This window comes from Harpia harpyja, chromosome 14 (genome assembly GCF_026419915.1).
Source record: "Harpia harpyja isolate bHarHar1 chromosome 14, bHarHar1 primary haplotype, whole genome shotgun sequence".
NCBI classification, from domain to species: domain Eukaryota; kingdom Metazoa; phylum Chordata; class Aves; order Accipitriformes; family Accipitridae; genus Harpia; species Harpia harpyja.
Window position 1 is genome coordinate 33,630,853 of NC_068953.1, and position 13,499 is coordinate 33,644,351.

At 40.0% G+C, this 13,499-nt stretch overlaps 1 protein-coding gene across 5 annotated transcripts in view; it reads right to left on the reverse strand.

The window, feature by feature from the left end:
• OTUD7A (OTU deubiquitinase 7A) overlaps positions 1-10,670 on the reverse strand; it is a 152,854-nt gene extending 142,184 nt beyond the window's left edge. For all 5 annotated transcript variants that reach the window (XM_052808297.1, XM_052808299.1, XM_052808300.1 and 2 more), the window contains exon 1: positions 10,453-10,670. The gene's annotated coding sequence lies outside the window, so the exon portion shown is untranslated. The remainder of the gene's footprint in view (positions 1-10,452) is intronic.
• Positions 10,671-13,499: the final 2,829 nt, after the last annotated feature.

Below are 13,499 nucleotides of genomic sequence, written 5' to 3' on the forward strand. Positions count from 1 at the left end.
TAACCGTAATACGTTTCCTGTAAAACTATGAAATCCTGCTACTAACTTTTCCTGTAAACACAAAAAACCCTCTTGTCTTATTTAACATGCATTATATGCAGTGACCCAATTTAACAGCACAAGGCTTGAAGAAAAGAAGAGCTGTTAGATCTACAAATATATAACATCACTACATTCCAGCCAAACAAACAGTGGGAACATGCAGAAGCAACCCAGAACACTATATATTATTAACAGCTCCCTCCATCCAGATATTTTATTAAATGGGTAATAAGCTTTTATCTTACCTGGCTGCTCAGGAATTTATAAAAGTAAAAAAAAAAAATAAAAATTTTAAAAAAGGCAACTTTTCTGGCAAAGTACTGTAGGATTAGCTACTTTCCTACTTCAAAATAATTGTGCAAGGCTTAAACACTTCTACAGGTTTTTTAATAAATATTTTTGCTAACTGTCAATAACTCATTCTTCCAGAACATGTGCTTATAAATCTTAAGCTACAATTTCAACAGCCTTTTCCTTTTCTTTCAAAAACACTGGTAGCCCCTTATAACTATATACATATATATAGTTTTATATATACAGCTACTGCATTTCATTTGCTTTGTAACTTCAGCTGGAAGATCAAATAAAGGTCATATTTTGCATGAACATCTGTACAGAAATTTAAGTCTTGCTTTGGCATTTTTACCTTCATAACACTAGCAAACCCCATTCTTAACTGTTGCATTTAAAGAAAAAGAATGAAACAGATTGGCGTAGTGCTCATTGTCTCGAATTATACAATTATAATTAACACTACATTAAATTTCTCATGGTATGGTGATAAAAACAAATAAGATAACCACAAGCTACCATAATTAGAGTTTCACTTATTAGAGATTTTCTCATCTAGATCTCAGTATTTTACTGCACAGCACTGAATCAGTTATAAAATTAGCACCTCTTAAGACCATGAAATATACTGTACAATACTGGGAGGGTACAGGGTTCCTGGAAATCTTTTTTTTTTTTCTTTCTCTAAACTTAACATATTTTCCATAGCCATATCCAAGAATGATATGGCTTGCAGATAAAACATTGCCAATAAATCACACCTATATGGCAAACTTTTGTACAGTTACATTTTGCCCCACTTTAAAAGTGATTATATTGACATGGCATCATTTCAAGCAGCACAAAATATATTTTTTCAATAGATATCAGTCATGAAAAGTGTTTTGAAACATCTAGGACTTAATCTGAAGCTCTCCGACAGCAAAAGATTTTGTTTTCCAAGTGTGAACAGAGTAATGGTAACAGTAGTGAGCTAAATCCACTTGTTGGCCATTCACTGCTTTAGCATTTCAGCTTAAAATGTATTTTACTGCCACAACTATTCCCTCCGAGGTCATCTTTTGCCAAAAATACTCAGAACTCCACAACTCAAGGCTATTTTCTGGAATTATTTTACTAGGAAAGAAGGTCCTTTTCAGTTGTTTGGGGGAGGTGGACTGTTTGTTTTTGTATTTCTAAAGCTCCAGACCTCTTTTTCTCCAGTTCCCAAGGACCGTGGCAGCATGACTCTCAAGGAATTTGTTACAGACAGAATAATTTTCTCCTCCACTGATAAGTCTCAGATTTCTAGAAGAAAAATGGTTCACAGAAAACATACGTATTCATATGTTATTATAACTTCTATAAGGTAATATTTGGGGTACAACCAGTCATAGGGTTATTTCTACCCACAATGACATACAGTATGCAGAGTAAAATTATGTGCTCTTCCAACCTTTTCCTCACAAAAATAAAGCATCTTTTTATGGATGTAAACTTTATTAAGAAATTCAAAGAAGGGTATTTCATATTTTTCTTTGATAGCTGTAAATACACATTTAATGACAACCAATTGGCTTCAGAGATACCTTCTCTCCTGAGTACATATCCCTCTATTTATACTGGATAGGAAAATATTTTATATTAAATGAGAGGCATGTGGAATGAAAGCTAACAACTGAATAGCTCTTGAAGGAACCATTTCTCCCATTTTCATGTAAAGCATATTTTAGGAGACAAAACTGGAAGGAAAATGATAATGGCTCTGTTTCTCAAATTCTTTATCAAAGAAAGTCAAGAGATTATCAGCTAGATGCAACCATCTCATCAACTCCAGATACTTACAATTGAGCTGCTCAGGCATGAATATTCATCTCCTGTGGTAGCAAAAGGCAGTGATTTATATTTCCATGTTAATTGAGGTCTGCACTTCACTAGTGCAACATTTTGTGCTCCTAAGAGCTTATCTCAAGCACCTGATCTGCATTAGCACTGAGGGAGAGCAGCCAAGCTAGCAATACCTCAACTGGATGTACATTCATCAGGTTTTCCAGTATGACTACATACTGCTTATCTGCTGAAATGAGCATATCATCTTTTTGCGGTCAGAGTGCTACCAGGCCTCCAGATAAGCAATACATCATTATCAGTAAGGCGCATGTGCCAGTAAATCAGTGCCTTCAGGCTTGCTTTAAAGAAGATTCCCCCATGTGTAATAAGTAATAAATAGTTTGCAGCATCTGTTTACAATCACAAAAAAAGCCAGTTCAAACAGACTTGGACCCTGTTGCAAAGTTGTTAATTTTTCCAGTCGCAAGTCCTGAGATTCAATTTCCAACCTACTAGCCTCTATTTGACCTATCCTCCTTTGCCAATTACAGGGATTCTCCCTTTGACAGGTAAAGGAACTGAGAAAAGTATTTGGGATGGATGAAGTGATAGAAAACGGGTATCTCCTGTTACAAAGACGATGTAGCCCAGAGAGAGACAACAAAAATGATTACTCTTACAAACAACACAGCTCTAGACGTTATGGTGCTACTCTTTCTTCTACACATGCTTTTATCTACCAACGTCAGAAGAAATTTTGAACAATGCAGAACAATAAAAATGTAAACTGTGTTGCCCAGGAGACATTACAGACCTCTACATAGGGCTTCTTCAAGAGAACCTTCTTTATTGAAGGAGGAGAAAAAAACTGTATAACCTTCATAGAATATGTTTTTTTCACAGTCTTTAGCTTCCTCCTATTCTTGCCAAGAATAGGCATCCTTTTATCACTCCTGATTAAATTTGCTTTGAGCATTTGTAGTCTGCCTATACAGTAATGAATATCTGTCTTCGTATTTCCTGCCCAAGACTGTTATGCAGTCCTTATCTATTAAGCATCTTCAGTTTGGAATATTAGAGCAGAGAGATACAAGTATGATTATAGACAGAAAAGAATATGAGAGAAAGAAAATCAGTAAAGCACTTCTGGGTGCCTCCCAGAAGAAGATGATTACTTATGTGAATGCAAACAACTTTTCCTAGCTTATTTGAAAATCTGCCTCCAAGTATTTAGCGATGTACAGAACAGAGGAACTCTACCATAACACAAACATGCAAGAAAACTTCCATTATAAACAGATAGATATAAGTTCTGTATATCTGAGGTCCTAAAATATTGCATTCATATCAAGAAGCTGGAAGAAACAAACTATTGCTAAAAAACACAGCTTCTACAGGACATGTCATTCCAAGTGTTCCTCATCCACTAAAAGTCATCCCCAACTACATGGCTCAAAAATTCATTCCTTCACACAGGTCTTTCAACACAGAAAGACATTGTATAAAGCCGAACATTTAGATATCCGATTTCGCCCCCTGCCTCCCAGCATATCAAGACCGTACATCATAAGAAGCTGTGAGAATAACTCATAGGACCTCAAATCCTTGTGGCAAACTGCCACTCAGACCTGGAGCTTCCCCTAAATGCCTTGGCATTGACATGCCCTCCCATGGTTTTATTTCAAGTCTTGCTTTATGATTATTGAAAAACCAAACATGAAACACCGAGAAAAAATGAAATTGATATAAAGCATCTCAGCTGTTGTGATTTTTGTTTTAAACCAAATTTTCAGGTTAACCTCACAATCTCTGAATTTAATCCTCAGCTTGTAAATGCTCGGGCATCCCAGTACTCACAGCTCATTAAAAGGTTACTACTTTTCAATGGCAATTTCTTAACAGCAAACAGCCTCAACTCATCAAACTGCAGACACCGTATCAACCTGACTTTATTTAATGTTATCCCGCTGGCCTTCTCTGGGAGACTACTGTTAATTTGTGCTGAAAGGAAGTTTCCTCCAGCTCTTACTCAGCTGTACTTGTAGAACTGATGAACACGATACCCCTTGAATCTTTCCCACATATGAACTTTTATCTATAGGTTGTATATTCTGTCATTATTTCTGTTGGAATTACATAAATCTGCCTTTCCTTTATACTCTACCTCTCCTTTAATTCACCTGTACTCTTCCTGAGACAAAGATGTAAAGTTAGAGAGACATGGGAGGTGATTTCATTGCTTCACACTTAATTATAGTTTGCTAAATCAATGCTTTCTTCACACTAAAATAATCTTTTCCCATTACCACAATGTTATTTAATACAACTGTACGTTCTCCTTTTCTCTGGAATTGACAATGTAACAGGTCTCAGGCTTAAAATAGAAGCTACTGGGATATTAAATATTCTCAGGTGAGAGACGGGCAGGTTTCTGGTAAGGGATGGTAGATCCGAGTCTAAGTGTTCCATCTGCAACACTTTGGTCTGGGTTCTGTTCTCAGGTAAGTATGTTATTCTGATTAGAGCAAGTGTGCTGTCATATCTGTATCTACGTGCAGAGTTTGATAGCCTGTGTTTTACTTCTACTGTTTGCTGCTTAGTACAGACTGAATCTAACTAATAACCTCAAGTCTACCACCGTCAAGAATCTCTTCTTTACACTGATCTCAGTGCTAACAGGAGAAACTATGTAACACAGGATAAAAGCTCCTTTGCAGTATCTCAGAAACTTTGAAGGCAATATAAGTGTTTGCACAGAAATTTAATGAGTATATACCTAGACAGATTTATCTGTCCTTGCTTAGCAGTTTCCAATAGGGTGTAAGTACCTGACAGAGTCACTTCCCAGTAATAGAGAAATGACTCATTCCAACCAGAGACAGAGCAATCCAAGTCAGGGACTGTTTCTCACACTTTGTTTCTTGCTGCAATGAATCTCAAAAGAGACAGAAAAAGCTAATCAAGTAAAGATATTATCTGCTGTATGATCTCATTTGGCATTCTTGTATTCATGATTTGCATAGTTCAAGACAGACAAAACCTTTTACAATGTCAGGCTCCCAAATTAAAGTTCTGTCATTACTGTGCTTTGAGTGTCTATGTAGGTGCTGCCTATGGGACACAGCTGTAGCCCTTCTTTGCTGGAATAGTGCTTTTGAAGAAAATTATACTTACCACACTATTTAGAAAGTAATTACAGTAGAAGAGAGTAAAGTGACTTACCAACAAAGATCAATGCTGTAAGAAAGGCCTCTACTCCAATGCCCTTGTTATTGAGACTAGAGGTAGTCTGTGGAATGACTGAACTGTCAGTCACTCACGCATTTTATGTTTTGACAGTACCAATACAATAACCTTAGCCTGGTCTGCTGTGTAACACAGAGCAAAGGAATTTGTTCAATAATTTCTTCTATCAGGAATATAACATCAGCAGAGTTTCATTCCAGCTAAGGTGCTGAAACATAAAAGATAGAAAAATAGAGAGGAATTTTTTCATTCAGATTTCCTAATAGGCAATGATTATTTTACCAGTTTCTATGGTACTATCACCATGGCAGCTAGCCATTTTAATCACAGGCATTAGAACACATTTCTGATAACATCACAGCAATAGCTTAGAAATATATTACATCTCCTGGTCATATGCAGCAGTAACAACTTTGTAAATTTCCATATGACAGAGATCACTAATGGCATCAGCCGACATCAGGATTAGAAACGTGATACTTCAAGCATCTAATTAAAGAACAGGTTCTCAGTGTTCCTTACTCTAATTCTGAAAACAATAGTGGAAATATAACCATTGTGACAAAAACAAGAATCAAAATTCTTTCACAGCTTGCTCAGTTTCTACATGGGTTTTGCCCCAACTAGTCAATGCATATGATTACTCAGCAGATCCTAAGAGAATGTGCAAGTGAAAAAAAATTCACTGTAGAGCACTGCATATCTGAGAAACAGACAGACAAAAATGGCTACTTTACCCTTGTATTAAAAAAACCATACTTTGTTCTCTGTACAGTTTAAATGGTATTGAAGCATCACATACAAGATTTAAATCATGATCAGAGAGCAAAACTCACTGTTCTGACTGATGAAATTTTCAACATACAGTGTGAAACATACTAATTTTACTAAATGTATCATGAAGTATTTACAGATATGCTCATTCTGAAAAAAACTGGAAGTATTCAAAAATACTTTCAGCAATAGCAATCCTCCATTTCTTCTATAAATTACATAAGAAATTACATTTTCAAACTATCTTAGAGCAAATTCATACTCTTGTCCTGGAATTTCTGATTTTTTTCAAATTAAAGTTTATTTCAAAAGGCTGACTCTAAAATATTAAAGGAATTTATAAATCCTTTTAATAAAAGCTAATAAGCAAGTTCAACAATTTCTCTATTTCAAGCCTAAAGCTTTGCCAAGGGTCCACCCAAGAGATGTTAAATAAGATAAGTACAGATAATGTCAATAATATTCTGCAGTAAAACACTACGGCAATGCACTATGACTAAAAATCACTGGTATAACCGTATCCTAAAATAGACAGCATTGGCCTCAAATAGAACAACAAAAATCTGAAGTAAACTGAGAATGAGACTTGAAATACACATCACAATTAGCTTTGTCTCTTCAAACTACTTAAAATCAGAAATACTCATCACAGAAGCAGTTACGCTAGGAGAACAATATAAAAACAGAACTGTAAGTCAAGTCTTTCAGATCTCCAGTATCTCCATGCTTGTTAGATTTACAATTTTTCCTCCCTTGGGTCAGTAATTGGGGAAGGACAGCTAAACGAAGACTAGAAAATATTTGATGGTGAAATAGTTGTATTGTTACATTTACATGCATATACTAATTAATCCGCCTTTAAAATAAAACCAATTACTATCAAGGATTTGAGGACAGTTCTGCCATCTTATCTGGGGACACTCAACTTCCTCAGTTTTGTGTCATGCTTTGTCTTAGGAAACCAACAACAAAGAAATACAGGAAGATGCAGTGTAACATCTATGCAACATTTATATCACACTTGAACTGGTAAACTTCTACTCTTGCACAAGACTACACTACTGAATTTTCAGACCATCTAAGCAGTCAGGTTAGTCTCCCAGTTTTTTCATTAGAGCAACACTGATTAATTTGTTCAGAAGGTCCACGTACCATTTACCTCTATGCTTTGGTCTAAATACCTATGAATGCATTTACATGGCTGTGCAGTGCATATCAACTATAAATGAACTGGTAGACTACAAAATCTTCAACAACAACGAAGCCTTTTCTACTTCTTTCTGTCCTCAATTTAATAACAGTTGCACTTCACATTTTAAGGGCTTGCCAATTCCTTAATTAAAAGTTTATGTTTAATTTTTGCTTAATATGAGTCCCAAGATATTTTATGAAATTCAAGTCAAAAGGAGATTCAGATTTCATGATGTTTTGGGGAATGCAGAATATATTAAACAGAAGGAGATCTCATTGAACACTGTAAGATCTGAAGTCTGGACTATCTGGTGACAAATATGCTGCTAGTTCCCTTAGTCCTTTCCCTCTTTCAATTCCAGCTTTCTCTCCAGCAATACATAACTACGTGGGAACACATTGCCAGTGTTGTTCTCCTCCTGTTAAGACTACAGAAGTTACTGTGTCTAAAGGCAATAATGAGCTAAATAACAATATGTGACAACATGATATATACAGTTCGTATGCATCTATGCAGTAAATTAAAAATTTTACAAAATATGATTTTTCCCCAAATAACACAGGTACGATACCAATGAACTCATACGAGACTCTAAATGACATAAAAACATCATGGTGAATAGATTTTAAAATATATAGTTTTAAATAAAAATTAGATGTTCTACATATAGAGTACTTTGGCTACTTAAAACACAGATTGCCTAATTTTTTAATAAGTAACACAAAGGGCAGCTATGGCAATGATTAGCACAACGGTTGCATTGGTAAGATCTGAATCAATGTTCACACACCTGCATGTATACAGCTCTACAAAATTCCTGACCTGAAGTCCCATTCACTGAAAGTCTCTTCAGTCCCTGGCCTTTTTGCTGAGTCCGCCGACATGCCAATAAGGGAGATGTGCCAGGGGCAAGGAAAGATGCAGAGGCAGTCTTACTATGAAAAGACTAAATACCTTCCCACCTGGTAATTCGATGCTTACTTGGAGTCTATTACATCCAGCCATTATCACTCTTATTTGAACTTGTATTGGTAAACCAAGACCAAAATCTTCTAGATTCCATTTGCAAAAAATGACCTTTTTCAAAAATAGATATATTATGATTAAGCAAACAATCAGTTATTTTTGCACTACACATATAGCAAATTATTAGTCTATTAGACCTGACCCCTACCCAGCCTCATACTCTTAACAGTTATTATATTATACATGAATTAGGCTGTCCTGAAGATGACTGAGCTTCTTGTAAACTACGAACATAAACACGTAATATCACAAAAGAGCAAGATTCACAAAAAGGACATTTCTATTCCACGTCATACCATCGTTTCTGCTGCGTGAGCATACATAGTCCTCATTGGTTCTATACTCCACACCATAACCAATGTTCCAGATTTATCAAAAGCATACAGGCTTGTAACAGAAAGTATCCCAGAGGAAGGTAGACATTGATATTCAGCTACATTCCAGATTCAAATGGGGAAACTCTAGCTTGCCCCTGTGTGAGGAGCACATGCACACCTGGGCAAAATCTGGCCTTCATCCATAGAAGGGAGACCATTTAGTCAATTCACATCAAGAGCAGAAAACAGATCAGATAACAGATTATAAATAACAAATCAATGCTTCTCCTACCAACAGCACTTTCAATTCCAAAAGCTTAATATACTTTGCTTTAAATCTGTGCCATAGCAACCTTTTTAAAGTCAATGTCATCTGTAAGGACTGAGTTAAAATAAAATGTGGGCCAAATTTATCAGACATTAGTTTCCTTTGGATATAGAGCTCAGAATACTGACTGTGTGTCATCCTAGATGTGACTGGAGTTGTATATGTTGCATCCAGCAACATATTTTAAACCAGTCCATTGCAAAATACCTGCCCTGATCATCAGTTTCAAGTATTTGTCCGAGACGCTGAAGGTCAAATGAAAATTGTGAAAGGTTTCTTTCTGTTTACATTAAATTTATATCTGTACGCTAGAAATTGTAGCACTATTCAGGCCTAATCAGAGAAGCCTCAAGAGTTTGTTGAAATATGACAGCATTACAGTTGGTCAATTTAAAGGCGCATCCAAGGGACAACAGAAGAGACCGTTCCCTCTTGCAGTGTGGAGCTATGTATGCCCACATAGCCATGAGTATCACTGTGCATGCGTGACACTGACCAGTGATGAGGAACTTATTGTGACAGAACTACAGCAAAAGTAGTCAAGAATTTATTCTTTTATTTTCAGCACTGGGCTCATGAGGGGCTCTGCATCTTTCTGTCAGATAGATACTTAACAAGCCTCCAGAAAGAGCTTAGAACAGACATATTCCTACAACCTCCAGGGTAGGCATAGGGGTAGCGAGCTTTTTAAATTTAGATTATGTAAGGTCGTGTACCTCACTGCATTACGTTTTATACGCACATTATAACTCACTGCACTATATGGCACCCTGTGAACTCCAAATGATCATTATTCACACAGATCCTGACAGATTGCCTTTTGTAGCTCTTTCAGAGGGAGAACAAATACCATATGTACCTCTAATATTTATCGGAATGAGGTCAATCCCTCAGATGTCCTGACAGGGTCCAGGAACCACAGGAGATACCACCTGCCCAAATCGGCCTCTTGCCCGAGCAGCACCTGACCACCCGGCCAGGGAGCAGGCTCCTTTTATCAGACACAGCCGCGAACGCAGGAGCGAAGCTAGGGCGAGAGTCTGCAATGCAGAAGCCCTTCCCGGAGCTCGTCGATGAGCTGGGGGAGACGGGGCGGGGGCAAAGCCGGCAGACCTGCCCGCATCCCCACCACAAACACCCGAGGCACGGGGCGGGAGGTGTTTCTAAACGCCAGCCTTTACCCTCACCGGCTACGGCCGAGGGCTTTGCCCTCCCACCGTCCACAGCTCCGCACAGCGGGAACTTCTGCAGCCGGGGCGGAGCGGGCAGCCCGCAGCCAAGGACACCGCTGCGGGCCGGGCCGGGCCGGGCCCACCTGTGCCACTTGCCTGCCGCGGAATGACACCGGTCCGTCCGCCGCACTGACCTGCCCCTGCCACGCTCCCAGCCAGGGGAGAGGAGGAGGAGGAGGGAGAAGCAGCTCTTACCTGCTCCCGCCGCTCCTCCCGCAAGCCCTTACTAACCGAGCTCCATCTTCCTCCGGCTGGGGAGGCGGGGGGGGAGGGGGGGGGGAGGGGGGCGAGTCAACCCAGCGCTGCCGCTGCCGTCCCCCCCAGCTGCCGCTTTCCGTCACCGCTGTCCACCCGCCCGCGCTGCCCGGCGGAGCGGCCGCCTCTCGCCCGCCCTGCAGACGGCACCGGGAGACGGAAAGCGAGACCCACCTCCCGCCACCGCCCCCTTCCCATGAAGTCACCGGCCGTAGGGCCCTCCCCTCGGCTGCCCGCAACGGCCCGGAGAGCCGCGCTCCGCCCCGCCCCGCGCCCGCCCCCGCGGCAGCGGGCCGCGCCGCGCCGAGCCCGCCGGCAGAGCCACGGCCCGGAGCCGCCCCGCACCTTCCTCCGCCGCCTGCCCTTCTTGCAAGCTCGGCCTCACTGGCCCCAGGCGGAGACAGTGACGGCAGAAGCAGGCGCCAGCGCACGGCCCGGGAAGAGGGGCCGCAGCCGCCCCTGCGCACCAGCGCTCCTCCGCCCCAGGATGGTCCCACCGGAGCGGGAGACGAAGAGAGTTGCTTCCCTCCCGTATCCATCGTGGCTCTGGAAATGACCATGCCTAGTTTTGCCCTCTACAAAGAGGGTATGTTATTCTAAGTTACTGCTTTTCATGTGCCTTCTATTTCAATACTTTCATGGGATTTGCTCAAGGGATGACAGTAAAGTTTTCTTCAGCCTCCAGCAACTTCTCAAATAACCTGGTTCCAGCTGCTCCAGTACACACACAGGTGTCTTCTCTCTCACTTAGTTAAAGCTACCTCCCACACACCGAAGCAGTCTTTCACTTCCACTCTTCCATTAACACTAGAGTTGGAAAGGAAATGGATTAAGGAATGCACCTCTAGAGCTGAGCATTCCCTTTTTCCACTTACTGTGACAAAAATAGAAACGTGCAAGACCAAGAACTAGGCAAAATATGTGAAATAGAAGGAAAAAACCAAAGTCACAGGTACAGGAGTACCTGTTCAAGAAAAGCCTCCTTACACACTTAAACACTAATTTTCACTTGAAATCAGCCAACTACAGACAACACACAATCAATGACAGACAGAGCAACATTAAAGCTTTAAGGAAACACTGGATGTAAACAAAATGTCATAATACATTTTGTACCAACACAGCACATCTGGAGAAGTACATCTGGTGACATGTGAAGACAGTTTTGCAGAAATGCATTTATATATCATAAGCAAGTGAGGTTTGACAGTTGGGGAAGATAAACAGATCAGTTACATTCTAGTTCTTTGCTAGAACCCCAACATCAGTTTAGAATATTGTTGAAACCCCCAGAAGAATCTCACCTTACCTTTGAAAAATATTTCCTTTTGTAGCTATTGAGGAGGACAGAAATGAAAACATTTGAAAAAGCTCCCAACTGTTCCATACATAACCTTTTGCTGCAAATGCAATGAGCTACTAGCTTTTGATATACAAACCATGACAAGCAAAAAACCACAACAGTTTGGTCCAATGCTATTTTAGGCCTGCATCAAATGAACTCTCATTGTCTGCCCCTCCCATCCTCTATTCTCCTTAGAGAAATTCTTTACGCTTATCATTGAAGATTACTTAGACAAGCAGAGTTCTCTGCTGTGCTCTCAAGTTCCTCCCAAAAGCAAAAGTCATGAGCAGAACAGTTCCTTGGTTTCTTCCCCAATGCAAAGTCCAGCATTCTTTAAGCATGGCAAAGAAAAATAAATTGTGAAGTGTATGGATAACACACTAGAAAGAACCATAATTACAGAAGGAGACACTTTTTTGTTTTCCTTGATGCAACTGTCTGTACAGATTGTCCTACAGGTGATTCCCAGATAGTGAGAGTTCTATAAAAGATAGAACAGTTTGGCAGACTTTTGCCAAAAGATCTCTAGTCTATTTGCCTTGTGAAGGAAATCCATTTGTGAACATGTGAAGAGACCCTCAGGTGGCTACTCCAGAGCTCTCAGGACTAAAGATACTCTAAAACTAGTCACAGAAGCTATATAGGCCCAGGGGATCAAACCACAGTTTGCTCAGAAGGCTCTGGGTTGGCCAACTGGTGATACAGAGTCAGAGATTCATTTAGATGGCTGCTGCAAGAGAAGTGGCCAGTTCTCTTTCTTTCAGGCAAAGCCAGATACCATCTTAGCAAAAGTCTGAAGGACTTAGCAAAGTAAAGGGTACCTAGACCCATGCAGGGAGAACCTCTCCTATTGAGGCTTGAAGTTTCCTCATTCTTCATCTTTTCGTGTCACTAGCAAAACCTTTTTTAAGCCACCATTAATGGGAAAACAAACATGTCTAACAGTCAAAGACCCAGAGGAAGCGTGAAAATGCAGAGATGCTGGATCTAGGTGAAGTCTTGGCATACTTTGGGCACATTATGTTCTGCATCCACAGAAGTGGTAGTATCTCCAATAACAGCAGTCTTAACAGATTCAAGAACCAAAATTCTTTAGTCCAAAGAGATGCAATGAATGCTGCAATCTCTCATCTGTACATCTTCCCCCTCTTTAAATTAGAAAGCAGGTATGCAGTAGTCCACAAAGATCAGGAACCCAGAGATCACAAAGTCATTCAGACATCTTAAATTTGCAGGCTTTTAGAGAAGGGAAGCATGCATATGACTGACATTCCCTGCAAAATCTATTGTACTTTTTCTGTGACCATATATGGATGCAGGGGGAAGAAAAGAAAGAAAAGAAGTATCTTCACAACTGATGTTCTACACTGTTCATTAATCCTGGCAGTTGGGTGGCTGTCAGCATAACATGACTCCATAAATAGACAGGTTCCTGCCATTGTGAAAATGATGCGGTTTCTCCCTGCCTATTCACATAAAGCATTGCCACTGTGTTGTCTCTCATCACCTGTCTTGCATTGCTCTGGCTCAGAGGCAGAACTGATCAGAAATTAAGCAAATTCTTTGAGCTCAAAAATATTCTGGTAAGATCAAACTCATTTCTTGACTACCACCAAACCAAAACATTGCCTTGGGTGTTCTC